The sequence below is a fragment of the Petaurus breviceps genome, unplaced genomic scaffold (assembly GCF_028583685.1).
Source record: "Petaurus breviceps papuanus isolate PSGF00001 unplaced genomic scaffold, PetGlider_PUasm1.0 37, whole genome shotgun sequence".
Taxonomy (NCBI): domain Eukaryota; kingdom Metazoa; phylum Chordata; class Mammalia; order Diprotodontia; family Petauridae; genus Petaurus; species Petaurus breviceps.
The window spans coordinates 99,252,575-99,279,604 of NW_027186296.1; the positions used below are offsets into that span (position 1 = coordinate 99,252,575).

Genomic DNA, 27,030 nt, shown 5'->3' on the forward strand with positions numbered 1-27,030 from the left:
AACTTGTGAAGTGTGCAGAATTAGATAAATTTATAAATTCAAAGCAATTTACACAATATTGCTATGGAAAACAATTTTAAAAGCTTAAGAACTCATGTAAATGACTGAGCACACCTTTAAAAGACTAGCAACAATAATAATAACTAGCATCTCTATAACACTTTTCAGATTTGCAAGCTACTTTACATATGAAGTATGCTTCCCACCTTTTGGAGAGACAATAGAGTACAGAATAAGATACATATTTTCAGATGGGACAAATGTGTGAACTAGTTTTTCATGCATTTACCTACTTATTATAAGGGAGGACTTCTATTTGGAGGAGGAAATTTTATGGTAGAATTGAAGTAAAAATGAAAGAAATGAAAAAAAAACTGTCAATGAACCATTTAAAATCTCTTTTAAAAAAGAATATAAGGAGACAGGAGACACAAACACAACCATGTTTGGCTTTTTTATTAATAAAACATGCTGGATCATCCTCTTTTTCCATTTCTTCAACATGGAAATGCTTTACTAAATGGTAGTGATGACCAAGAGGTGGGGATTAGCCAAGCAACCAGTCTAAGAACAAAGATATCAATAAGTGCTGGCTTAAATCCTATTGAAGGTTTTAACTATAGGGTCAAGACTGTAAGGAGAAGGCAATGAAATCAGAATATGAGTGATGCACAGGAGAACAGAGAAGTTATGATGAAAATAGAGGAGAGTCAGGAGTGAGCCAATGGGAGAAGTGGAGGAACTGGAGAGAGTCAACAGAATAATAGTCACAAAGACTGGAATACAGAGAAACCTAGGTCAGATGTTGGAGCCATTGAAGAACATAGGATAGTGCTGGAGGTTGGCAATGGTGATAAGGATTACCTAGATTACTGTAATAGCTTTCTAATTGCTGTCTCTTCTCCCAACCTCTCCACTCCTTTTCCACACAGCTGACAAAATAAGTTTCCCAAGGCACAAGTCTGACTATATCACTGCCCTGCTCAAAAACCTTCCATGGTTGAAATATTGCTTTTAAGGCCAAACACAAGTTCCCCAGTCTGGCTTTTAAAGCCATCCACAATCTGGTTCCAACCCACTTTCCCAGACTACTACATGTGTGGTAGTCCTTTCATGTACTCCAATGTTCCAGTCAAATTGCACTACAAACTCCCCAAACTCAACATTCCATCTAGTGACTCTCTATATTTAGTCCCAGAATACCCTACATCCTCCTCTTTATTTTTCAGCATCCTCTTATTTCTTGAAGGTTAAATTCAGGTATCACCTCTTCCATGAAGTCTTCTCTAATCACCTAAGTTCTCCTTCAGATTGTTTCATATACATACATGTGTGTGCGCATGTGCATGTACATGTATGTATATAGATCTATATGTGTGTACATATATTTATAGATGTATATATGTGTATGTGTATACATACATATATAGATATATATGTTACATCTCCCAGGGTCTATTTCATTTTTATTTGTTTTTGTCTTCCCAGAACCTAGTAAAGGTGTTACACATAGTAGGTTCTTTAGTAGTAAACGGTTGTTGAATCGAATGAAATCTGGGTAGAATGATAGAATTTAATTTCAAAGTCACAAAGTTTATTTGGGTGGTGACTGTAAAACACCAAGTTTAGAGCAAGTTTCTAGAAGAGCAACAAATACCTAGAAGTAACAATGGAACCCAAGAATTAGAATGATCTTCCTCCTGGCTTGGAGTCAGAGGGCGTAACTGAAGGACAAGACAGCATTGAAAAGGATGGCAAGGGATGGGAAATCTTTGGGGGGAAAGTCAGAAAGCAAAGGATCCATAGAGAAGAATTAGGCAAAGGAGGGGGGATGGAGAATGAAGAGGTGCAGCAGTATTAAGGTGGGTAAGGAATGAGAATACAGGAAAAGGTATCATGAGAAAGGAATTTTCACCTAGAAAGAAGGGTGGTTATGAATGACAGGGATTAGGGGGACAGGAGTGCTGAATTTGTTAGCCATAGGGGAGGAGAGGAAGAGTGCCAAGTAAATAGAAGTTAAAAGAATAAATCACCCTCAAGGTTCTAATTAAAATGTTGGTGTGATGGAGCTTTGACAGCTGACATCTCCCAAGTGATTTCCTCAGGCTTGAATGTAGCTGAAAAGGAATAGAGGGAGGATTCCATGTTAAGGAAAGAGCTGGTTGTGGAAGAAAGTCTTCAGTAGCTTTTCCCCAGTTGATGCCATTATATCCACTATGCTTTATTTGTTAAGACAGGAAAGTAAACTTGCTTGTTTTAGGAGGATCTTTAACAACCAGGATGGAAAGTATCACCAGCAAACCATCAAGTGTGGTTTCATGGACCTTTCTCTCTCCTTACCTCAGCAATCCAATAGCCAATCAAACACAGAGAGTGGCATCATCACCACCTCCATCAAACACTCCCTTTTCCCAAATCTAACCCTATCTACCAATTAACACCAGTTGCTGAGTATTAACTTTTAGCAGGATATTGCTCATCCTCTCACCTTACTCCCCCTTCTGCCTGAGATATCCCAGAACTCTCCCCAGAAGTCACTGGTCAAGAACCATTGCCCTGACAGGATTCCCAAGGTCCTTGCCTGCCAGAATCTAAATACCACCTGTTCTATTCAACTGACTTGAAACTTGACTTTCCTTTACATGTTGTTTTGCCCAATTAGAGTGTGAATTTCTTTACAACATAGTTTCTTAGACTCTTCTATTTCTATTTAGGAAAGGGTTTAGTACAACGCTCAGCACACAGAAAGCATTTTTAATCAATGTTTTTTTTATTCAATTCTGTTCCATTACAAATAAAATTGTATGTCTAGATAATGATTTACCATAAAGTTTAATGACTCAAAATGCTATATCCTTTAAGCCCTGTGGGTAACTGAGATTTTGACAGTATAGTAAGGCAGGGTAATGTATTACCCTATGTGTTACCACTTTCGACTCCATTGTTTTTATCAGCAACACTATCATTTTCCATTTTTGTTGTTGTTATTCCAAACACAGCATACAGTCTCTCAAGCCCTTCCCCATTACTTCAAGTTGTGAGTTCCATTGGTACCTCTTTGGATGCTCTATTTTCCTTGGTGATACTACTAAGCTCAGAACTGTGCCATCTCAATGTTTCACATTTGCCTGGTCTATCCAAAACATTTAGGTATTTCATGAGGAGGAAATAGGATCCAGGCTCTATACTCCCTCCTCCCCAGCAGCTGCACAATCAAGACCTACTTCCTTCTGCCTCTTTACCCATTCTCCCTACACTCCCATAACTCAAGACTTAGTTATTTGGAAAAAAGAATCTGCTCTGGAGGTCCCCATATGCACACGTCTGCCTATCAGTCTATTTTGTTGTGTGAATGAATAAATGAAGCTGAGAATCATGGGAAGGTCCTTTCTCTACCATCAAATATCTTCCCCATTTTCCTGCAACAATATTTGAAACCTTACTATAGAACTTCATTCTTTCAGATTAAAATATATCTTTCTGATACCTTCTTTCAAAACACAAACACTTCTGGAAGGGGTTTGCTAACCCTACATAATTCCAATTATCATTTCTATGCAGGTCACTCTCTGACCCATAGACTCTCTAACTCATTATTTCCAAAACAGATTTTATCATATTTTCTCCCAAACTCACTTCTATTTCAAACTTTCCTGTATCTATCAAGGACACTGCCATTTTCCAGTCTCCCTCAATTCTTCCTTCAGGTTTACATCATTAGTCTTATCCTTGACTCCTCACTCTCTCTCACCTCATATAGTTTTCCCAACCTGTAAGTTTGCCATTTCTCTCTTTATAACATCCCTCACCTTTCTGCTCATCTCTCCCCTGTACCATTTCAAGGTACAATTTGCCTTCTCTCCCTACTCCAATCCATCAGTCACATAGCTGCTAGAGTGATGTTCCTTAAGTCTAGATCTTACCATATATCACCCTTACACAATAAACTCCAGTGATTCCCTTTTTTCCTCTAAAGTCAAATAAAAACTCTTCTGTTTTACAAGGGAAATTTCTTTACAACCTGGTCCCCTCCTCAATCTCTTTATAATACACACACACACACACACACACACACACACACACACACACACACACACACACACACACACAATCTCCCTTTGAAGAACTATTAACAGAGAGAGTTCCATTTTTTTTATTTGCCTTATATCACTAGTGCCTAGCAAAGTGCCTGGAACATGAGACAATCAATTGACTGATATTTATGCCAAATAACTTGACAAAATCACCTTCTTCAAAGAGAATCAGCTTAGATAAGGATGCTGAAGGAATGAGGGATTTGAAAGGGTTTTATAAAACTTAAAAAAACAAAATAGATGTGAATTGGTATTTATGGGATGAAAGGAGAGATGAATGTAAGTTTAGATTATGAGGACTGTCTTAAGAAGATGTCCTGAGTGGAGTCCAACTGGGAATTACATGAGGACACTTGTGGATAGGAGCAATATTGATTAGAGAACAGCTGATCATAGGATTTGGAGCTACTAGGAACCCTAGCAATCAAAAAGTTTGACCTCCTAATTTTACAAATGAGGAAGCTACAGCCTTGAAAATAGTAAATAACTCAACCAACATCAAATAGGTATTACATAGTACAGTTGGGACCTCAATCCCAGGTTATATGACTACAAATTTAGTGCCTTTGCCATTATACCATACTGGGCAACAATATGGATACATTTGGTGGGGTAGTACCAAGACAAATTAGGCTTATTTTACAATGAAGGTCTGTTGGCCACCCATCCTCCCCAGAGCTTTTAATGATCCCTTTCTAGAGCATATGCTTGGGACTGACCCAAAGCCACTTACCTTCCTACACATGGTAGGGCCCCTGTAATACAAGACATACCTTTTCAAGCCAATTCACTATGGCAAGGAAGATAACCAAAATCCTGGGCTTTCCTCCATTGTACCAAAATTTAAAGGGATCTAATAGCCATCACACTCCAGAAGGATACGAACAACTGAGACTAAAACCTAATGAGAATAATTAGTTTAAAAAAAGAAATCATCCAAAAGCACTTGTTTCTTCTCCTTACCTCTTGCCCTCTCCCCACAATGATTCCATCCCCAACTATCTTATAGTGCACCCTTTGCTGTGCCTTTCCTTTAAGCTCAAATGGGTTTAGGGTACTCTGTGCCATGACCTGGCAGCCATTTGTAGAGCTTGCTCTGGGTGTGACATGAGTTTGAGAACAACCAATACCCTTCACGGTGATATTCTTTGGTGGAGGGAGGATAAGAAAGGAGGTGATATCGAACAAAATGAAATATTCTGGTATCAAGTCCATACCCATACTTTGATATGCTGTTAGTCATGATCTCCTTGATCCAGGTATTCCCTTCAATGATGCAGATACCAACCCATCCATTCCAGCCCATCCTGGACAACTCTGATCAGATCCTCCCATAGGTCAGTGTATATATAAACAATATTCCAAGTGCCAGTGTTTTGCAAACTGAACACCTTCCACCCTTGTGGACAGTGTGCATACATTTCAGAAAAATACTTTTCCCATCCTGTAAGAAGCTCATTCTTTTTTAACTTTCATAGTGCTTGTGCTCTATAGTTCTAATTTGGCTTATAATTTGTATATAATTATGTATGTATATATACATATATTTGATTGCAATTTGCATTTGTATAACGCTTTGTGGTTTCTGAAGTACTTTATATCTAATATCTCATCTGATCTTTATTAACAGCTCTGATGCAAGTAGTAGTAAGTTGTACTATTTACTATCTAAATGCAGAAAGCATACAATAAATACATGTTGATGTTGAAAATTATGATCTGGGCTGGCCTTATGCATCAGTAGAATAATGTCACTTATATTTGAAGGATTTGAGGACCACCAGGAAGGCTTTCCTGTTCCTAAATAGCATTAATATATAAGCAGAAGAGTAGATGCTTAGGGTGAAGAAGATCTGAGTTCAGATCTAACTTCAGATTTTTGCTAGGTGTGATTCTGGAGAAATCACTGTCTGACTCAGTTTCCTTATTTGTAAAATGAGATAAAAAATAGCTCCTGACTCCCACATTTGCTATATAAAATAAGATAATATTGCTAAAATGCCTTATAAATTTTAAAACTCTCTATAAATGTTAGTTATTATCATATTATCAATATGTTCAGCAGATTGCTTTTCTCTTTTCTCCCAAGATTAAAGGCTAACCAAAGCATTTTAGAATCCTTAAGGGGTTGTGTAATAGAACCTCAGTTATTGTGTAAAGTCAAAGAAGATAGGAAAGGGTCAAGTGAATTGGGGAACATGGAATCACATAATCATCAGGTTTTAGGGCTGAAAGAGACCTTAGAAATAATACAGTCCAACAGACCATTTGGCTTCAAATTGAGGGAAAATGCACTAAAAGATAAGGAAGGTATCAGTCTGAACAATGATACCTCTTCGTTTACTTTAAAAACCAGCTTAAACCTGGGGGAGGTGAGGTAGGGTGTCCCTACGCATAGGTTTCTGACCTAGGAAATTAAGAAGAAGCTAAGATTCCCTGAGGACCTTGGCTATAGAAAACCATAAAGCTTGTAATTCAGTAAAAGAAGGGAACAGGATAGAGATTTCAGTGACTTTGAATGACTTTCTAATCTGTTTGTCAGAGCTCTTAAGGCTTCCTTTTCTAAGGGTGATGAATGCTTAAGAAGTAATTCCAAAGAAAAAAAAAGAAAAAGTTAACCTGAGGTGAGCACATTTTATTAAACCCTGACAAATAAAAGGAGGATCGGCAGGGACCTGTAGGGTCTTGCCAACTATTTGTTGCTCTAGGAGGGGAAGGGGCTGTAGTTATCGGACACCTGCACATGTTTAAACAATCTCTCCCTTGGAGCAGTCTCCATGGGGAGGTGACAACACTGTTTAAGGTGACTTGTTTTAAGAGCCACAATGTTTGAAGTCTTTCTTTTAAAACATGCCCCTCCAACCCTAAGAAATCAAGTGCAAAATTTAAAAAAAAAAACTGCTGGACAGAAAGGCTTTATTTTGTTCTTGCTCCAGGCCATGCTATGGCCCATATCCTTTGAACCCATGCACCTGGTGCTGACATTTTAGTGGTCTGGAGCAGGGCTGCATTCCAACAGGGCTGAGGGCTGGAATGGACAAGGGGAAATTTTTATTCTTGGAGCCAGATGGGAGAAGCCTCTTATCTCAGCCCTAGATCTCTCTGCATCTTCTGTTAACAATCCTCTGCCAGAGGAAGAGCTCAATTGAGGGATGGAATACAGAATATGAATCGGAGATTGGCCATGCGGTTCTTTGACCAGATTTGGTCCCTTGCATTTCAAAGATCATGAAACCTCTTACTTGTCTTCCCCAAAGCAGCAATTTCCCATAAGGATATGTTCCTCTGATTCTTTCGAAAGCCAAGGCTTGCTGATAACCACAGAGTACATAAAATACAGGCTGTCTACAAGAACCAATTATTTAAAACCCAGAGAGCTAGAGAATAAGTTTGTCAAATTGTGTCAGTTACAACACATACCACAACAGGATTTCTTCACCATATAGAAGATGCCATAGATTGACTTTGATTTTTCTTACTAATTTTGTGGCTGTCTTTTTCCTCCTTCCTAGACATCACCCAAGCTGTCTGAGACTCTTGACTCAAATTTTCTGGTCTTTTAATTGAAAAAAACAAACAAACAAACAGGGAACAGGTTTGGAATTCAGATTTTCCCTTGAAATGTGAAGCTATCCTTGTAACCATAATTAGGATGTGTGCTGGTGTGTTCTTCCATCCGTGAGCTGGATGACTGTGATGGTCTGTAGAAGCCATGGAGAAATGCTTGGTTTCTGCCCTAGTCGGATTTTCTGGGCTGGCACAGGAATGTGCAAGTTAGAGAATATAAATCAGTCACCCTACTCTCTAATTTCCAACCAGAACACAAGGTATGATTATCCAAGTGAACAACAGGAATGTCGAGTCAAAGAACTCAGCTTCATTTGCCAGAAGGACAAGGTTTAGCAAAAACTAAACCTTCAATTCTGTTGGGAATGCAACCAAGGGATGCAATTACACAGGCCGCAACATCTGTCTATGAAAGCGGGAGGGGGAGGAGGTGGGAGACAGCAAAAGAAGCCATCACTAACACAACTGGACACTCTTAAGGAAACACACCATTGGGAGTTTTCATGCCCAGATTAACACTCCAATGTTAATGACATTAGCAGTAAAAAGCTTGGAAATGAAAAACTGAGCTTCTGACAGTGACGTTAAACTTACATTGCATGTTCATTGCATAAGCATTACAGGAGGCAGTTTCATAGAGTCTCTTTCTACAAATCAGATTTTGTTCCCACGCCTATAATTAGGTGAGTGCATCTCAAGCCTCACACACATAGCAAATTGCAGGAACAGTTGAACCCCTTAGTGGATTGCTGGGCTCACCTCATGAGGTCTCAAAGGGTCAGCATCACTCTATTCATCTAAGTGCAAGGTCACAATTGTGCCAGCGGGGAAGGGGGCATCTCATTAGAAGCCCTGAGGATATAGATTGAGATCAACTTTTCTGATGGAGAAGCCATTCCTAAAAGCCACTTGGGCATGAGGAGAGTGGCAGGGAGACACAGAAGTGGAACAGATTTAATTTTTCTGATTATGACTGTAACTCTAGCACAATTTCTTTATAACAGATTTAAATACAATTCAATGAGAAAGTATAGCTTCAAAAGAACATAATCCTCTTTATTTTCCCCCTAAAAAACATTTATAGCCTTGCCAACTTCTGATACTACACTATCACACCTCCACTAATTTCTCTCACTGCCTCCTTCTGTCACCCAACTCTGGATTTGGAACCAGATACCTAGGTTGAATCAAATCTGTCATTTTCTGTGTATCTTTGATGTATCACTTCTTCTCTGGGCCTTGGAGATGAGGAAATTGGATAAGAAGACCTAAAAATCTATGGTCACTTGATTCTATCCAAATTTTTTGATGCTACACTTGATGTTACTTATATCATCATGCACGCAACCTAGTCTTTCTTACATTATACATATGAGAATATACAAATTTTCAAATACATGAAAGGTTCTGTGATTTTGACAGTGCAGGGCTAATGTAAAAATTTTTTTCCTTCATTGAATATGGCAACATGTCTATGAATTAGTAGGAAAGTCCAAGGAGGTTGATTAAGGAACGCAGATGTTGTCTATGGTCACAGAGTCAATACGTGTCAGAGGCTGAACTTGATCCCAGCTCTTCCTAAGTCCAAACTTATAGTTCCCTCCTTTATTCCAGCTGCTGCCATACATTATACATAAACCATGAAAATGTCTAGTAACTATAAAACCCTGCCTGCTGAAAATCTCAAAGGTAAATAAAGTAACCCAAAAAAAAGACACTTTTCAAAGAAGGAAACCCTAAGTTATAGATTTTACATTAACAGTGACAGAGCCAGGAGGTTTAGAATAAAGGCCTCCTTTTGTCTACTTCTTCATTTTGTCTATTTCTTTTTATATTAAAATCTTTCATAAAAAGTGTCATTCTTATATTATCCAAAGAGAATTACAAAGATACATTCTAGGACCAACCTATTCAGGCGCCCCATGAAATTGGCAGCATGAAAATCACATAGAATAGAAGCTCCTACAGGGCAGGGATTTTTTTTTCATTTTTTTTCTTTGTAAATTCAGGACTTACCATAGTGCCTTGTACACAGCAGGTATTTAATAGTTATTTTTTGTTTGTTTTGGGGGGTTTGGGGAGGGCAATTGGGGTTAAGTGACTTGCCCAAGGTCACACAGCTAGTTGTTGTGTTAAGCATCTGAGGCTGGATTTGAATTCAGGTCCTCCTGAATCCAGGGCTGGTGCTCTATTCACTGCACCACCTAGCCACTCCCTAATAGTTGTTGTATATGTGGATGGATGAATGGATGTATGAATAAGTGAATGAATGAATTCATAAAGAACTCTACCAGGTTGCAGAACACCAAAGTAACTCAAGTTAAAGGGAAAAGAAGAACATTATTTTCTGTGGCAACATTGTACAGAAGAAGGAAAGCTGAGTGTAGAATCAGAGGTTCCAAGTTCAAATCTTACTACATCAGGGCAAGTCATTTAACTTCTCAGGGACCTCATATGCTTTCTTTTTTTCTTAATTTTTAATTTTTTTTATTTTTTCCAAGTTTTAAATTTATTTTTAGCTTTCAACATTCATTTCCACAAGATTTTGAGTTACAAATTTTTCTCCCCATCTCCTCCCTACCCCCACTCCAAAATAGCGAGCCTACTGAATACCTCTTCCCCCAATCTGCTCTCTCTTATATCCTCCCCCATTCCCCCCTCTCCTAACTTTCTAGTAGGGCAAGATGGATTTCTATACCCCAGCGCCTATATATCTTATTTCCCAGTTCCATGTAACATGCATTAACATTTGTTTTTTTGAAACTTTTAGTTCCAGACCCTTTCCCTTCTTCCCTCCTCACCCACATCCACTGGGAAGACAAGCAATTAGAAATAGGTTGCACATGTGTATTTATGCAAAACATTTCCATAGTAGTTATATTGTGAAAGACCAAATATGTTTCCCTCCATCCTATCCTGCCCCCTACTTATTCTATTTTCTATTTTATTTCTATTTTAACCCTGTCCCTTTTCAAAAGTGTTTGCTTCTAACTACCCTCACCCCCAATCTGCCCTCCCTTCTATCACCCCACTCTTATCCCCTTCCCCACTGCTTTCTTCTAGTGTAAGACACCCAATTGAATGTGTATGTTATTCCCTCCTTAAGCCAAATGCAATGAGAGTAAGGTTAACCCATTTCCTTTCACCTTCCAGCTCTTCCCCTCCATTGTAACAGTGTTCTCTCTTTTTTTAAAAGCAATCAGGGTTAAGTAACTTGATCAAGGTTACACGGCCAGTTATTTCTGGGTGTGGTGCTAAGTATCTGAGCCCGGATTTGATCCCCAAGTCATCCTGACACTGGGGCTGGTGCTCTTACTCGCTGAGCCACCTGGCCACCCCGTAACTGTGTTATCTTGCCTCTTTTATATGAGATAATTTACCCTAATCTAGCTCTTCCTTTCTCTTTCTCCCAATATATTCCTTTCTCACCTCTTAATTCTATTTTTAAGATATCATCCCTTCATATTCAACCCATCCTGTGTCCTTTGTCTATGTATACATGTACACACATATGCACACACTCACATATATATTTATACACACATACACCCTCCTATACAAACATATATATGTGTATGTATATATATATATATTCTGTTCAACTGTCATCATACTGAAAAAAGTCTCATGAGTTATAATTATCATTTTTCCATGTAGGAATGTAAATAGTTCAACTTTAATAAGTTCCTTACAATTTCTTTTTCCTGTTTGCTTTCTCATGCTTCTCTTGCTTCTTGTAATTGGAAGTCAGATTCTCTGTTCAGCTCTGGTTTTTTCATCAAGAATTCCTGAAAGTCCTCTATTTCATTGAATGACTATATTTTCCCCAAGGCATTATACACAGGTTTTCTGGGTAGGTGATTCTTGGTTTTTATCCTAACTCCTTTGATCTCTGGAATATCATATTCCAAGCCCTTTGATCCCTTAATGTAGAAGCTGCTAGATCTTGTGTTATCCTGATTGTGTTTCTACAGTAGCATAATTGTTCCTTCCTCACCTTGTAATATTTTCTTCTTGACCTGGAAACTCTGGAATTTGGCTATGATATTCCTAGGAGTTTTTTTTGGGGGACCTTTTTCAAGAGGTGATCAGTGAATTCTTTCAATTTCTATTTTGCCCCCTGGTTCTAGAATATCAGGGCAATTTTCCTGGAGAATTTCTTTCTTTCTTTTTTTTTTTTTGCTTTTTTTGGAGGGCAGTTGGGGTAAAGTGACTTGCCCAAGGTCAAATGGATAGTTTTTGTGTTAAGTGTCTGAGGCCATGTTTGAACTCAGGTCCTCCTGATTCCAGGGCCAGTACTCTATTCACTGCACCATCTAGCTGCCCCTGGAGAATTTCTTGAAGGATGATTTCCAGGTTCTTTTTTTCATCATGGATTTCAGGTAGTCCAATAATTTTTAAATTTTCTCTCCTGGATCTATTTTCCAGGTCAGTGGTTTTTCCAATGAGATACATCACATTGTCTTCTATTTTTTCATTTGTTTGGATCTGTTTTATAGTATCCTGATTTCTCATAAAGTCATTAGCTTCCAATTGCTCCAATCTAGTTTTGAAGGAATTATTCTCTTCAGTGAGTTTTTGAAATTCCTTTTCCATCTGGCAAATTAGGCTTAAAAATCATGCCTTAAAAAGGCACTCTTCTCCTCACTGGCTTTTTGGACCTCTTTTGCCATTTGAGTTAGTCTACTTTTTAAGGTGTTATTTTCTTCAGTGTATTTTTGGGTCTCCTTTATCAGGCTGTTGACCTGCTTTTCATGATTTTTTTGCATCATTCTCATTTCTCTTCCCAGTTTTTCCTCCACTTCTCTTACTTGATTTTCAAAATCCTTCTTAAGTTCCTCCATGGCCTGTGACCAATTCATATTTTTCTTGGAAGCTTTTGATGCAGGAGTTCTGTCTTCATTGTACTCCTCCGGTTCCATGCTTTGATCCTTTTTGCCCCAAAAAAAGGATTGTATGGTCTGATTGTGCTTCCTCATCTTGCCAATTACTTGACTTTTGAGCTCTTTGCCATGGTAGAATTCTGCTTACAGAATGGAGAGACCTTTGATCCAAATTGCTGGGTTTTTCACAGCTGCCAGAGCTATTAGTTGGGCACCCTCTCTGCAGCCCCCACAAGCTCTGGCTCACTGGCCATATACCCCATGACCACAACCCAAGACCACTATCCAGATCCAGGCAGGTCAAAGCAAGAGTGATTACCCTCTGAATGGTTGCTTGGTCCCCCTAAGATTTGTATGCCAAGAGCTCTGAAAGCAGCCATGAGGCACAACCACACCTCCCACCACTTCTCACCCCTGGGGACAGGGCTGGTTTCATGCTGTTTCTTTACCCTTACAACAGAGTTTCCAACTGACCTTTTATTTTCTCTTTGGCATTTATGGGTTGAAGAGTCTGGAAACTGCCAAAGTTGCTGGTGATTCACTCTCCTGAAGTCTGCTCTGGATGGTGTGGGTGCTGATGGGGGCCACCCTGGGGCTGGAACTGTGGCTCACTGGGGATTGCACTCAACTCCCAACCTGCTGCAATAGACCTTTCTTGTCCGCCTGCCAGGCTGCCTTCAGAGGGAGATTTGTTTCTCTCTGTCTCTTTGTGGGTTCTGTAACATTAAAATTTGTTTAGAGTCATTTTTTACAGGTATTGGAGACAGTTGAAGCCAGATCCCACACCAAGTTTGTGCTTTTACTCAACCATTTTGGCTCCACCTCCACCAGATGCTTTCTAAGGCCATCTCTGTCTAGTCCTAATTTAATGATCCCATGAGATCAAAAAAATAAAATTGTATACATGACTACCCTCCCCCAATCCTGTCACATGCAAGATTCTTTTTTTTTAAAGCAATTGGGGTTAAGTAACTTGCTCAAGGTTACACGACCAGTTATTTCTGGGTATGGTGCTAAGTATCTGAGCCCAGATTTGATCCCCAGGTCATCCTGACACTGGGGCCAGTGCTCTTACTCGCTGTGCTATCTGGCTGCCCCAAGATTCTTCTTTCATAATGACAAGAAACACAAGACTTTCTTTGAATTATCAATGCATCTTTGACACATTTCAAACTGCCTTTATAAGTGAGGAAAAGTCACTTTTCCAATCTCAGCTGAAAATGATGCATTTGAACTTTCCAAGTCATACATTTCTATTAGGCAAGAATGAGGCATGGAAAATTCTAACCCCAAACAGTCTTTCATTTTAGAGTAAAGATAGGAATGAGGGAATGAGGAAGCTATGATAAAAGTTTGCATGTAACCTCAGCTATGAGGTTTGCTGCTGGAAACCACAAAAAATGGGTGTAATATTGCACCAATGGGACAAAAGGACATGGATAAAGTGTATACAGCCCCTTCTAAAACCAACAAAATGCAGGATGAATTTTGGGTGGATCAGTGACTGGCCAAGCTCCTTTGTGATATTTAAATCACAGCTTTAAAATTATACTCTTTCAAAATAATGTCAGTAAGGGGGATCGATTTGGACATGAAGCAAGGGAAGAAGAAATATTTTTAAGAAGAAATTTGAAATATTACCCAACTCAAGAACTGGTGCCACAGGAATGTTTTTCTGGAAGGCAGGGGCTACAGAGTGGGTGGGTGGCTGTATCAGGAAGGGAAGAAAGATTGTGTTTAGGAGGAAGGCCAAGGAGCTCTGGAATTTAGTGTGCAAACAGGAGCATTCAGTTAGATAGGACAGAAAAGCTGATGATGGCTGTGAGACAATGCACTGGTCACAACTTCCCTGGGTACCACTTTCTTCATTCATAAAATGAATGGGTTGGTCCCATCCAGCTCTGGATCAATGATCCCAGGCTAAAAATAGAACTATTTCAGCCTGGCATTTAAGGTTTTGTACAAAATAGAACCATTTCAGCCTGGAATTTAAGGTTTTGTACAATCTGGCTCAGACCTACCTTTCCAGTCTTATGTTGTTTTACTTTGACTTGATCACCTTGTATTTGGCCAGACTGGACTCCTAGCTGTTCACCCAAACTCAGCCATGCCATCTCCTGCCTCCACAAATTTGCACAAGGTCTCTAAAGTTTCTAGAATGCACTCTCTCCTCATGACTACTTCTCAGAATCCTTATTTTACTTCCAGGAAGGTCTCAGGGTCCATGGCATCTATCCACAGATATCAGAGCTAGAATGGACCTTAAAGGTAACCACTTCATCCAATCCATCCCAGATAACAAATCTACAATTTATTTGAAAAGGAGTCAATCATCCATTGCTTGAAGATGTCCACTGATGGGGTGCCCATATGTTCTGAAGCATCTCATTACCCTTTTTCAGACTTTAATTTGTTTGGAATTTTTTCTCCTCTTACAGCAAGCTTAAATTTGATGCTTCTACCTGTAGGAGACTCCTAGATTAACCCTAGGGTTAAACAGAACAAGTCTAGTCCTTCTAAATCACAGACTTTAGATATTTGAAGATAGCTATCACTTTCCCCATGTATTCTGCTCTAGTCCTAGCTAAATATTCCAAAGACCTTCAGTGCATTCTCATATGGCAGAAACTCTAAACCCTTCATTACCATCCTGGTTGCCCTGTACTGGACTGTCTCCAGTTTATTATTGTCTAACAAAATTCCTTCTTTGATTTGCTCACTTTTGGTTTTTAACATTTTCTCCCTTACTCAATTTACCTTGTATTTACCTATCTGTGTACATGTGGCAACACCCAATAAAATGTTAGTTCCTTGAAGGCTAGGAGTACTCATTTTTGTCATTGTATGCTCAGTGCCTAGCACAATGTCTCATTCTGTAGGTACTCCATAAGTATTATTGAGTTGAATTGAATCAAGTTGAACTGAAAATCAAATCAGAAATCACTGTGACTCTCTGCTCTAATCAGTCCATCACACAGTCACCAGTGATTTTTCTAAGGCACAGGTCTGACCATGTCAGCCCTTGTTCAACAAATTTCAGTGACACTCTTATTGCCTTCAGGATCAAACACCTTCACAATCTGGCCCATTCATCCCTTTCCAGTCTTCTTATACTTTTCTCCCTTCCACAAATGCTGTAAGCCAGCAACACTGAACTTTTTGCTGTTCTTCACTCAGGATATGCCATCTCAGACTCCATGAACTTTTCACTGTCTGTCCACCTATCCCTAGAATGCTCTTGGCTTCCTTCAAGACTCAGCTAAAATCCCACCTTCTATAGAAAGCCTTTCTTAATTGTCTCACTCCCCATTCCCTTCACACTGAAATTGCTCTCCCTCTGAAATTACCTTCCACCATTTCCACAGTAGCCATAAAACTATATATGTATATTTTTTCCATGTTGTCTCCTTCATTAGGATATGAGTCCTTTGAGGGCAGGGACAATGTTTTTGCCTTTCTTGAATCCTTATTATAAATCCTTATAAACTGATCGACATCTTTCATTAATAATCAAAAGGTCATATCATATAGAAAGAAAGCACTGACCTTAGAGTCAGAATTTCTGGGTTCAAAACAATCAATCACCAATAATTTATTAAATGCTTACTCTATACCAAACCCTGAGGTAGAGTTCAGGTTCAAATTCTAAGACTCACTAGCCATGTGACTAATGTTCTTCTCCAGGGTCTCAGCATGGCTTCGAGGTAAACCTGCATTCTGTTGAAGCTGGACCAGCTGAGTCCAAGTTCTGGTAGCTCTTACCAAGTTAGAAAGGCTTCAAATACCACCATCCTTTCAGCCATGCAAGTTTACAACTTTGGCATTATTTGTGACTCCCCACTCTCCCTCATCCTACAAATCCCCTCTGTTACTTAATCTTATTATTTCTACCACCACAATATCTCTCATAAATGTCCCACTCACACAGCCATCACTTTAAGGTTAGGCCTTCTCACCTTTCACCTACACTAATGCAAAAACCTTCTAATTGGTCTTCCTGACTCAAGTCTCTCCCCATTCAAATCTATCCTTTATATATAGTAGCTTACAAAGTGATTTTCCTAAAGTGCAGGTTCGATCATGTCATTCCCTTACATGAGAAACTATATTGGCTGCCTACTGCTTCATTTTATTTTATTTGGCGTTTAAAGCTCTTCACAACATAGCTTCCTACTACCTTTCCAACCTCCATATGCATTACTCCCCTTCTTTCACAATATAGACCAGCTAAACTGGCTTTCGTGCTGTTTCCCCATATAGCATTCCATTCCCTGTCTTCCTGCCTTTGTCCTTGCTGTCCACCATGCTTAGAATGCATTCCCCTCCCCATTTGCACCCCTTAGGATTTCTTTTTTTTCTTTAGTACTCAGTATAGTTGCTTCTGCATGTGTACTTTTCTGATATCCCAAAATTCTTGTACTTCTCCCCCTTCCTAATACCTTGTTTTGATTTTGTACATATTTTTTAAATACGTGTACTGTATATGTTTACTTTGCTTATAGAAGGTAAGCTCTTTGAGAGTAGGAACTGATTCATTTTTTACTTATATCTCCCATAGCCAGTATATAGTAAACCCTCAATAAATATTTGCTGAAAGATTGACTGAGGTATGAGCTCAGTGGCAGCTGCTGTCCAAGGACCTGTCTTTCTAGATTGAGAGAGACTTGGCACCAGAAGGTAGGCCACCACATAATCAATGTTTTTTGGCTATAGCAACTCATGAAGCCATCTGATAAGACCTGTAGTGTTTCTGATACGTGTCAATAAAGAGAATTTTCCAGAGACTGGGAATGATTGGGAGTCATTCATCAGAGTTGAGCCCAGAAGTTTCTGACCATATTTTGGTCAGAGAAGAGAAAATATGGAAGCAAGGTCTGCACTTTTATTAATGCTGAATACAATTGTCAAACTGGACTGTCTATTGTAAGGGTCATATTGTAATATTGGGACAGTTAGGGAATTAGAGGTGGTGGCTTGATATAACTCCCTGTCTTCTTCAATGTTTGTTCTCTGTGATCCTGGCTGTTCATCTATTATGAAAGCAAACTAGGTATATCTATCTACACATGTGTCTGAGACCAAATGCCACGCTGATCCTGAACTGGATTAAGAGCACATCCAAGAAGGGATCTAACAAACACATCCATTGACCTCCCCCAACAACCTGCTGTGGTTTTCCTACTTATCATCTTAAAAGAGAGGATAGAGACCATGACATTTCTGGGTCTATATCAATTGGTTTCTAAGACTCAATTCTGTTCTTTTGTCATAGATTACACACTAGTAGCCTTTGTCACTGGGAATTTAAGAAATGTTCCATAGTACTACCAAGGGAGGGGACAAGTCCCTTGATGGGGAGCTATTCATTGTTCGAAGTTATGGTCTTGGTGATTACTTACAAAAAAAGAGGGGTATTTCAGCATGAGAGCCTGAATTAAAGCAAGATACCAGGTGATAAGATGCATATATTAATAGGTCTCAACATCATTGCTAATTGAGGTTTTCAGGAAGAAATTAAAGCATGATCTTAGGAAATATAGGATAATGGATTTGGCAGAGCCAAAGAGATCTGAAGATCCAGCTAAGCCATAGTCCATAGGAAAAGTAGAGAGGTCACGATTTTGCTGGTGAGTTCAGGAGGTAGGGAAGAAAGTAATGAAATAACCTGGACCTGACACAACTGGGAGCTGGCCAGAGACCTCAGTCACCCAGGTTGCAGGAGTATTGGGCCTGGCACATTCCTTGTCTCAGGTGTGGTGAAACTAACCACCTGCCTTGGCACTGCAGGCAAAGCCCATGCAGGAGGAACCAGTTTGGGGAGAAGAAATGAACCCAGATGGGAACAACACAGGAATTCCCCAATTCAAGAACAGTTCAGAAGAAATCACAAGGGAAGGTTGGGTATAGGAGGGCAGGAAAAGGAACGCCCCTGCCATGTCTATCCTCTCCAGTAGAGATAATGTGGGACCTTGGGAAGGATCCTTATTGAGTCTGAGTCATCAGAATTATATCACCTTGCATATAGAATGGTAAGAAAATATGGAAGATCCCTCCACTGAAAAATGATGCCTGAACATGAGATGACTCTGTAAGGTAGACTTTTGTGGAAAGGTCTAGTAAAATATGAAACCATTCCTTTGATTTGACAGGCAGAGGGTAGAAGAGAACAATTGGCGTAAGGGATAATTCAAATGTTTATGTTTGAGTGGCCAAGGTTGTAATAACATAATCCTCATATTGAACAGAATGTGGACCCATGCATTTCCCTGAAGCAGGAACCACCTCAACTATATTCAAATATCCATGGATAAAACTCCCTGACATTCCAGCTAAAATTAAGAATTAAGGGGCCCAGATTTTCCTAACAGGAAGGTGCTGGAGCAAGCTTGTTGCAGGTGCATTTTCCCCCCAAAAGATCTGTTGTTAAACATTTATCAAAGCATCACTGCTTCTAGACTGCTGGGACTGTGTCTAATGAAGAGTAGCATCAGAACTCGTGAGATTTTAGAATTTTTTATAACTTTTATAAATGCCAATTTGTCCTCACGATCTCCCCCATTTAATGGACAAATTTGTAAATCAAGAGAGATGACCTCACAGACATAGAGTTTGGAAAAGATCAAGAAAGGGATTAATCAGTGTCTTCAGCACCACCTGAGCATTCCTCTTATCCCCTAGGATAAGAGGAGGGAGAAAGCTATGGCCCTGCATTTACAACCAGGGATTCAACAAACTATCTATGACAAACTATCCATTATCTCTTTAATAGATGTACTCAGAAAGTTAGAGAGGGATATAATTATAGTACATTGAGCGAATAGGGAGCTCATAACCTTGTAAGACTTAGAGGCAGGAATGAGTAGAAGATGGGACTCTACCCTGTGAATATCAGTTTGTCTTTTGGACAGTCCAATACCCAAGCAACATTTTACCATATTCTCAGGAACCATCTGGATCACTGGTTTGCTGGTTAACTTTAATGATTTTTATATTTTTGCCCCATGCATGCCTCTCGTATACATAAGGAGGTCGTTAACTCATAAGGAAGAGGTTAACCCCAGTTGTGGCACTTTGTCTCATATTATATATCAGAGAAATACGCTTTTCACTAGCCTCAGAAAAACATTTTCAAGATTTATTGTATGACCATATGCACTATAAATGGATCCAAATGATGAGCTGGCCAAATGGGATTAAATGAAAACCCCTGGAGTGCTGGCATACAATCGACAAGCTGGTCGATATTTTGGTGATGTTGAGCCTGAATGGGCGGGAAGAAGTAGGAGTAAATTTCCAGATAAGGCTCTACACAGTTTCGAGCAGCAAATGTTCCCACCCTGCCTTCCCTCAGTCCTGCTCCTAGGTGGCCCTGGCTTCCTATTCTCTAGAAACTGAAACCAGTCTTCCCATGGCATGACTCCAGTGCCCTCTCCATCCTGATTGCTTCCTTCTACATTTCCATGTTCCAAACAATAGTCTTCCTAAAAGGTAAAGCCCATAATGAAACACAATTCCAGGTCAACCAGCACAACACTCTACTTTCCATTAATTATCATTAATTGATCACCCAATGAATCAATAAACATTTATTAAGCATCTACTATGTGGCAGGCATTCTAGCCACCAACAGTGGCCAGGGGTTAATTCTTTTGTCCCTTTCTACCCTAGCAGAGCAGCATAATGTGCCATGCTATAATGCTTCTTCTTGGTATTGTGGGGGCTTAGTGAAGTATCATTATCTTCCTCTGACAGAGGGACAATTTTAACCTGAAGAAAAGAAGACTTGAGGTCTATGAGACAGTTTTCAGCAGATGTATTCTTTTCTTTTCGTATGGTGTTTGTTCATCATGGCCCTAGATTCTGACCCCTTCATAAAGGCAGAGCTTATGAGGCGTGAATGTGTTGTCCCAAATGTCTACATGTGAGTCCATGGTTAGTTTCACCATAGCTCCAGAGCCCAGATATAGAACACAATAATGAGGGGATCTGATCAGTGATACCATGACAGAGCTCAGTGCTCCATCCTTCTCTTCAGAAGGGGTGTCCAGCAATGGGCATCACCACATCATTGAAAATGAAAAACCTTTTGAAAATTAAAACATGTGGCACAGTAAATAGAGCACCAGCCCTGAAATCAGGAGGACCTGAGTTCAAATCTAGCCTCAGACATTTAACAGGAAAAAAATAGTCGTGTGACCTTGGGCAAGTCACTTAACCCCTATTGCCCTCCAAAAAGCAAAAAAAAAAAAATTAAAACATTATTCTTATCATGCTGACAATAAAAATGGTCATAGTTAATCCATTATAGAACTATGTCTTTGCATAGAAAATTATCAGTTATTTTCATTGAAAAGATATAATGATGTGAAGACAATTACCATACCTAATGTCATGCTGTTTGACAAGACTATTCATGGAGGGAAGAGAGGAAGAGAAGCTCATTCCTCAAAATGTGGAAGAAATAACAGAGAGAACTATCAGTCTGGATTAAATCTGACCAACACACAGAAAGTAGAGCTATGCGAAAAAGTAACCCTGATCTAAATAACCTCCTAATCTAGGAGCTCATTATCAGTAGTGAAGGGAATGTGGATCATAGTCAGACATGTTTCTGGACTTTCAGAATATAGATTTCAAAACATTCAAAAAAGATGACTTCACACCACTCTATCCCCTGACCCTAATTCCTAGGGCAAAGAAGGACTGCCTATCACTACTTACAGACCACACTCCATTGCTAAATCTCTTTTTGTAATTGGTGTTTGGTCAGGTTCAGATTAATTCCCTGCTGGTTGGGCAAGGATATTAGTGTTAACCAAGCATCCTGGTAAATAATGCTTCGGTGAACTATCATGTCATTTGGACTACGAAGGTTATGCATCTCTAGGAAAAATTTAAGCAAGGAGACTGCTGAGTCATCTATAAAATTTCCTTTCTAGTTTAGGGCAGAGATGCCAATCTTTGGTCAGTGATTAGGGGAGAAAAATCTTTTATTCTAGAGGCAAATTTATTTTGAATTTTATTAATAATTCCATGAATTTCCCCAAAGAGCAAAGAACTCTATGTTGATGTACCTCTGGACATAAGTAAACCTATTGATTATTGTGACTGGACATCACTGATTCAATCTCAAAATCTTATTCTACCTACCTTCCTGCTGGAGGAAGGAGAGCACAGTATGCAATCCTTGAGCAAGAGGTTTCCACTCCTGACCCATAGCAAGGAATGGAGAAGGCTTGGTCTTAAACCAGCTTCTAGCACAATGAACTGAGATAGGTGTGGTGTGAGCAGATTCTTTTCTTGCTTTGTTTCTGGTTGAAAGGGGAAATGAGTTTGGCCATCAACCAACCTTCTCTGCTCTCCAAAACATAACCCAGAGACACTTGAATAAGCTTTCCTCTTTCTAAATTCATGCAATTTATGCTACCCTTTCCCCATTCTAATACTTGTCATCTATTCACTCTTTGGGACATTTTCTTAATAATTTCGGTATCTTCAACTTTGTCACATTAGCAGTTTCTTGGGAATCCCCTTCCCAAGGCATCAAGGTGAAATGAGAAAACAATTTCAGTGAAATCAGTGAAGTTAGGTTAGAATTCTGACTGTGCTTTAAGAGATTAAGTACTTAATCTCTCTGGAGTCCCAATTTCCTCAATTGTAAAATGAGTTAGGCTACTTGACTAGATTCCCTACACCTTTGTCTACAATCATCTGATGATTCCACAACTTTCCACTACTCCTGATGTCTGACCTAGGAACTCTCATTACCAGGTAACATCCTACACCCAGTTCCTTGGCTGCCATTCCAAGACCATTGAGCATCGGGAGAGAAAGTTACAACATGCTGCCTTTGAACTTCTCTCTCTACACTCTCCCTTTACAATTTCATTTACTCCCACAGCTTCAACCACTATCTCTGCAGATGAACCCCCAAATGTGTATTTCCAGTCCCAAACTTTCTAGAACTTCAGACTTACGTCACCAAATGCCTATGTAACATCATCCAAACATCCCACTGACACCTAAAACACGACCTGTCTAAAATCAAGGTTATTCTCTTTCTTCTCAAACCTGTTCTCCCTTCTGACTCCATGATATATGTACCACTACAACCACTTACCCAGGTTCCTATGTTTAAAACCTTGATGTTATCCTTAACATCTTGAGGGAGAAGATCTTCCTTTTCCCTCCCCATCCATTACCAACAAGTTATTAAGTTTTCTAGGTTCTGCCTTTCACATCCTTTCTATTTCCCCAGGCCCTTTTCACTACCTACCTGGAGTCTTACAATAAGTTTCTAATAAATATCATCTCCAATGACTCTCCCACCCAGTCCATTCTTCATATACTGCCAGACTAGGCATCCTTATTTGTAGTTCTGGCTAATTCTTTCCACCATTTATAGAATTTCAATGATGCCCTAGCTCCTGAGAAAAACTTAAATCCTTTGCTGGAATTCAAGGTAAAGAATTCAAATCTCTCCACAACAGGGCACCACCTTGCCCTTCTGGCTTTCTGACACGAGTCATTTTATGTTCTAAAGAAGCAGAGAGAGAACACTGGGTATGGATTCAAGAGGGCCAGAGGTCATGGAAAGGCAGTATAGTGTAGTAAATAAAGCATTAGACTTATAGTCAGGAAGTCTGGGTTCATGTTCCATCTCAGACACTTATAAATATAACCCTGGGCAAGTCACTTCAATTTTCGGGGCCTCAGGTGTGGCTAGGTGGCACAGCTGGTGGAGCACCAACCCTGGAGTCAGGAGGACCTGAGTTCAAATCCGGCCTCAGACACTTGACACACTTACTAGCTGTGTGACCTTGAGCAAGTCATTTAACCCCAGTTGCCCTCCAAAAAAAAAAAGGGAAAAAATGTTTCTGTGCCTCAGTTTTTTCATCTGTAAATGAGAGGACTAGACTTGATAGCTTCTAAGGCTTCTTCTGTCTCTAAATTTATGAATTTATGAGCTGAGTTCAAATACAAATTGTGCACGTTCCACCTCTAAATATCCTGCTAGTATTCTATGTGGGGCCTCCCAGATTTGCTCTGTGCTTTCCCACCTTTGTTTCCTATGCCTGGAATGTCTTTCTTCTCTTTATTGTCTATGGAATCTCTAATCATACTTTAAACCCCTATGCAAATACCACCTCCCATCCCAGCCAATAATATACTTTTCCCCTTTGGTTCTCACATAGTAAATTATTCTGTAACCTCTTTAATATATTTGCCATGTATTATTAGAGTTATTCCCTTACTATACTCTAAGACCAATATACAAGGGCACAGATTGTGTCTTAATTGAATCTTATATCTCCCCCTAGCACTTCTCACTGTGCTCTGCACAGTAGAACTCCTTTGAGAAATGTTTGTTAAATTAAAACAAATCTAATTAGTCAGCGGAAAAGAGTTCGTATTCAACTCCTATTTTGCTTTCATTGTGTGTTGTTTATCATCAAAGAGGACCAAAATGACATTACAATGTCAGGGTCAAGGTGCAGTGTGCCTTACTGTGGATGATCAAACCAATATTAGCTCGGAAGACTCTACCACAGATTGGGCACAAATAGTCCATGTGAACATTTGGGAAAGAGTTGTCTCTAAAGTTGGGCATCTCATGTTTCCTTTGGGTTACTGCAATTCTGCTTTGCACATAGAGCAAATAACCTTCTTTGATGGGAAGTCCTATGCCAGTGTCTCCCATGTCTCACAATTGGTACTAAGGTTCTTCAGAGAGACCTTGAAAGGGTCTTTGAATCACTCCTTTTGGCCTCAATGTGAGTGCCTGCCTTGCCCAAGGTCTCTGTAAGCTTGTCTTTCAGGCAAACATGGATATTCAAACAACACAGCCAGCCCATCAGAGTTGTGCACTCTACAACAGAGTTTGAATGTTTGGCAGTTCAACTAGAGAAAGGACCTCACTGTCTAGTACCTTATCTTACTAGGTGACCTTCAGAATCTTCCTATGATAATTCCACTAGAAGCAGTTCAGTTTCCATGCAAGGCACCAGTAGACTGTCCAGGTTTCACAGGCATACAACAATGAGTTCAGTACAATGGCTCCATAGACCTTCAGTCTGGTAAGCAGCCTAATATTTTTTTCCCTCCCATACTTTCTTTCAGAGCTTCCCAAACCCTGAGCTTTACCCAGAAGAATGCTTTTCAAACTGGAAAAGAGAAAACAAATATAGTTAAGAGGAAAATGAAAGCTGTAATGAATGAGTAATGGGCAGCTAGTTATTTTAAATAAATTCAAATATCTAAATAAATCATATACTAAGGATACCCTATGTACTAACATATCCTAAGTACTAAAAGAATCTGAAAATAGGGCTGTGGAACTACCAAGAACATTCCTGGAAAACAGAATGAGGGCCAAGAGACTGGACATGAGCAAATGTCCCAATTTTCAAAAGAGAGAGAAAAGTTGGATTCAGAAACTAGAGAATATGGACCTTGGCATCAGCCTGGAACAAAATTCTAAAGTGAATTATGAAAGAGATCACTTGTGACCACTTAGAAAGAAAAGTTGTTCATGGAATCATCATTTTGTCAAGCTAACTACACACGCTTTCTGATAACTTTAGTAGACTGGCAGATTAGAGGAACACTATAGATATGGTTGATGTGAATTTCAGCAGAACATTTGTCTATACCTCACATGATATTACTGATGGAGAAATGTGGACAGGATAACAGTTCCATTGGGTAGACTTGTAATTGGTTCAACAAAAGAACCCAAATAAAGTTGAGATTTATATCAACCAGAAGGGAGGTTCCTAGTGGCAAGCCATGTGGCCCTGGCCTGGTAATTATTTTGTTTATAGAATAGATAAAGACATGGAAAATATGGTTATCGAATTTTCCAATGTAACACACTTGAGGATTAATACACTGGAAAACCAGAATTGGGATCCAAAAATTTTCTGTCAGACTATGTTAGAGTCAAGTTACAACACATCTAACTCTGGCTGATCAGACCAATACAAGCTCTGAATGTTCTACCATAGGTCAAGCACAAATAGTCCATGTGAACATATAGGCCTAAATCACAAATAAAATTTGAAAAAGATATCAAACCCTGGATGTAGGAGTAACAACTTTAAAGGTATAGTATAGAGTAGACAAGGCTAGCCACCATTTGCATAAGAAAGACATTTTACATATCCATAAACTCAATAAAACCCTACCTTAACTTAGTGTGGCCTCTAAAATGCTAGCACAACCACAGACTTTGTTAATGAATGTATACTGTTCCAAGCAAGAGAGGTTAGGAGCTCATTAGACTCTTTGTGGGTAGAACCTTTGGCATGTCAGTCAATCATTTCAGGTGATGAGTTTATCCTAGGGGAAGTATGCTAGATAGAATTGAAACCAAGCAAAGTAACTCGTATGAAAATGAAATTAAGCTTGAAAATTCCTATTCCTTGATAAGGGAAGACTTTAGGAGGACTTTGTTGTTCCATTTTCCAATCAAAGAAGAGAGGCAACTGAGAGGGATGAGGAGGTGTTAACTATTAAAATTGAGTTTTTCTCCATGATGATGAGATTTCAGGTGATGAATATAATGTTGGAATGTTGGGGCTTTGTCTTCAATTTTGGGTTCCATATTTTAAAAAGAAAATTAACTGTAATTTCTAATGTAACATTAGAGCAGGATAGCCAGAAAGTGAAGGGGCCACAAATCATGCCATATGAGGAATTGGTGAATTGAATGGAAATGTTTAGCCTGTAAATGGAAATTGCAAAGAGTTGTATTCAAAAAGGGGTAATAAACACATTTAGCATGAGCAATAGAAAGAACATTGACTATCAAGTCAGAAGATCTGTGTTCAAATTGAGTGTCTGCTAATTATGGCCTGTGTGACATTGGGCAAGTCATTTTACCTTCTGGACTGAAGCTTCCACATCTGGAACATAAAAAAGTTCAATTACATGACCTCTAAAGCCTCTTCCTGCTCTAAATTTATTATCTTGGTAGTTCTAATTCAACTGCAGTATTTTTATAGGTCCTAGGTGCCAGATTTAGAGTTTTAAGTTAGCTTGAAGATTATCTAGCTGTAAAACCAATTCCTAAAGAACTTAACTGACTTGTCCAAAGTCACACCAATAGTGTGAGAGTTTGTATTAGAATCTAGGTCTTCATTCCCCACCCTCCCTTGGCAAAGAATGAGGAGGGGAAGAGAGGTCACACACCCCTCCTCATATATAAGAAGGGGGACCATGGAATGCTACATATAATGTTAGACTTTTTTGTCTAGTTTTGTGGAACTTTTTTTTTTCTTTTTCCCTTTCTTCATATTTTATTTTAAAAGATAGCTATATTGGGACAGCTAGGTGGCGCAGTGAGTAAAGCGCCGGCCCCAGAGTCAGAAGGACCTGAGTTCAGTTCTGGCCTTATAGCCATATAACCTTAGGCAAGTTACTTAACCCCAATTGCCCTCCAAAAGGCAAAAAAAAAAAAAAAAAAAAAAAAAAAAAAAAAAAAA

At 39.3% G+C, this 27,030-nt stretch overlaps 1 long non-coding RNA gene across 2 annotated transcripts in view; it reads right to left on the bottom strand.

Moving 5' to 3' along the window:
- LOC138169563 (uncharacterized) overlaps positions 1–27,030 on the bottom strand; it is a 153,978-nt gene that overhangs the window by 33,993 nt on the left and 92,955 nt on the right. Inside the window, exon 3 of one of the 2 annotated variants that reach the window (XR_011170390.1) lies at positions 13,019–13,260. The exons of the other annotated variant lie outside the window; for it this stretch is intronic. This is a non-coding gene — a long non-coding RNA (uncharacterized lncRNA). The remainder of the gene's footprint in view (positions 1–13,018; positions 13,261–27,030) is intronic. 2 annotated transcript variants of the gene reach the window in all.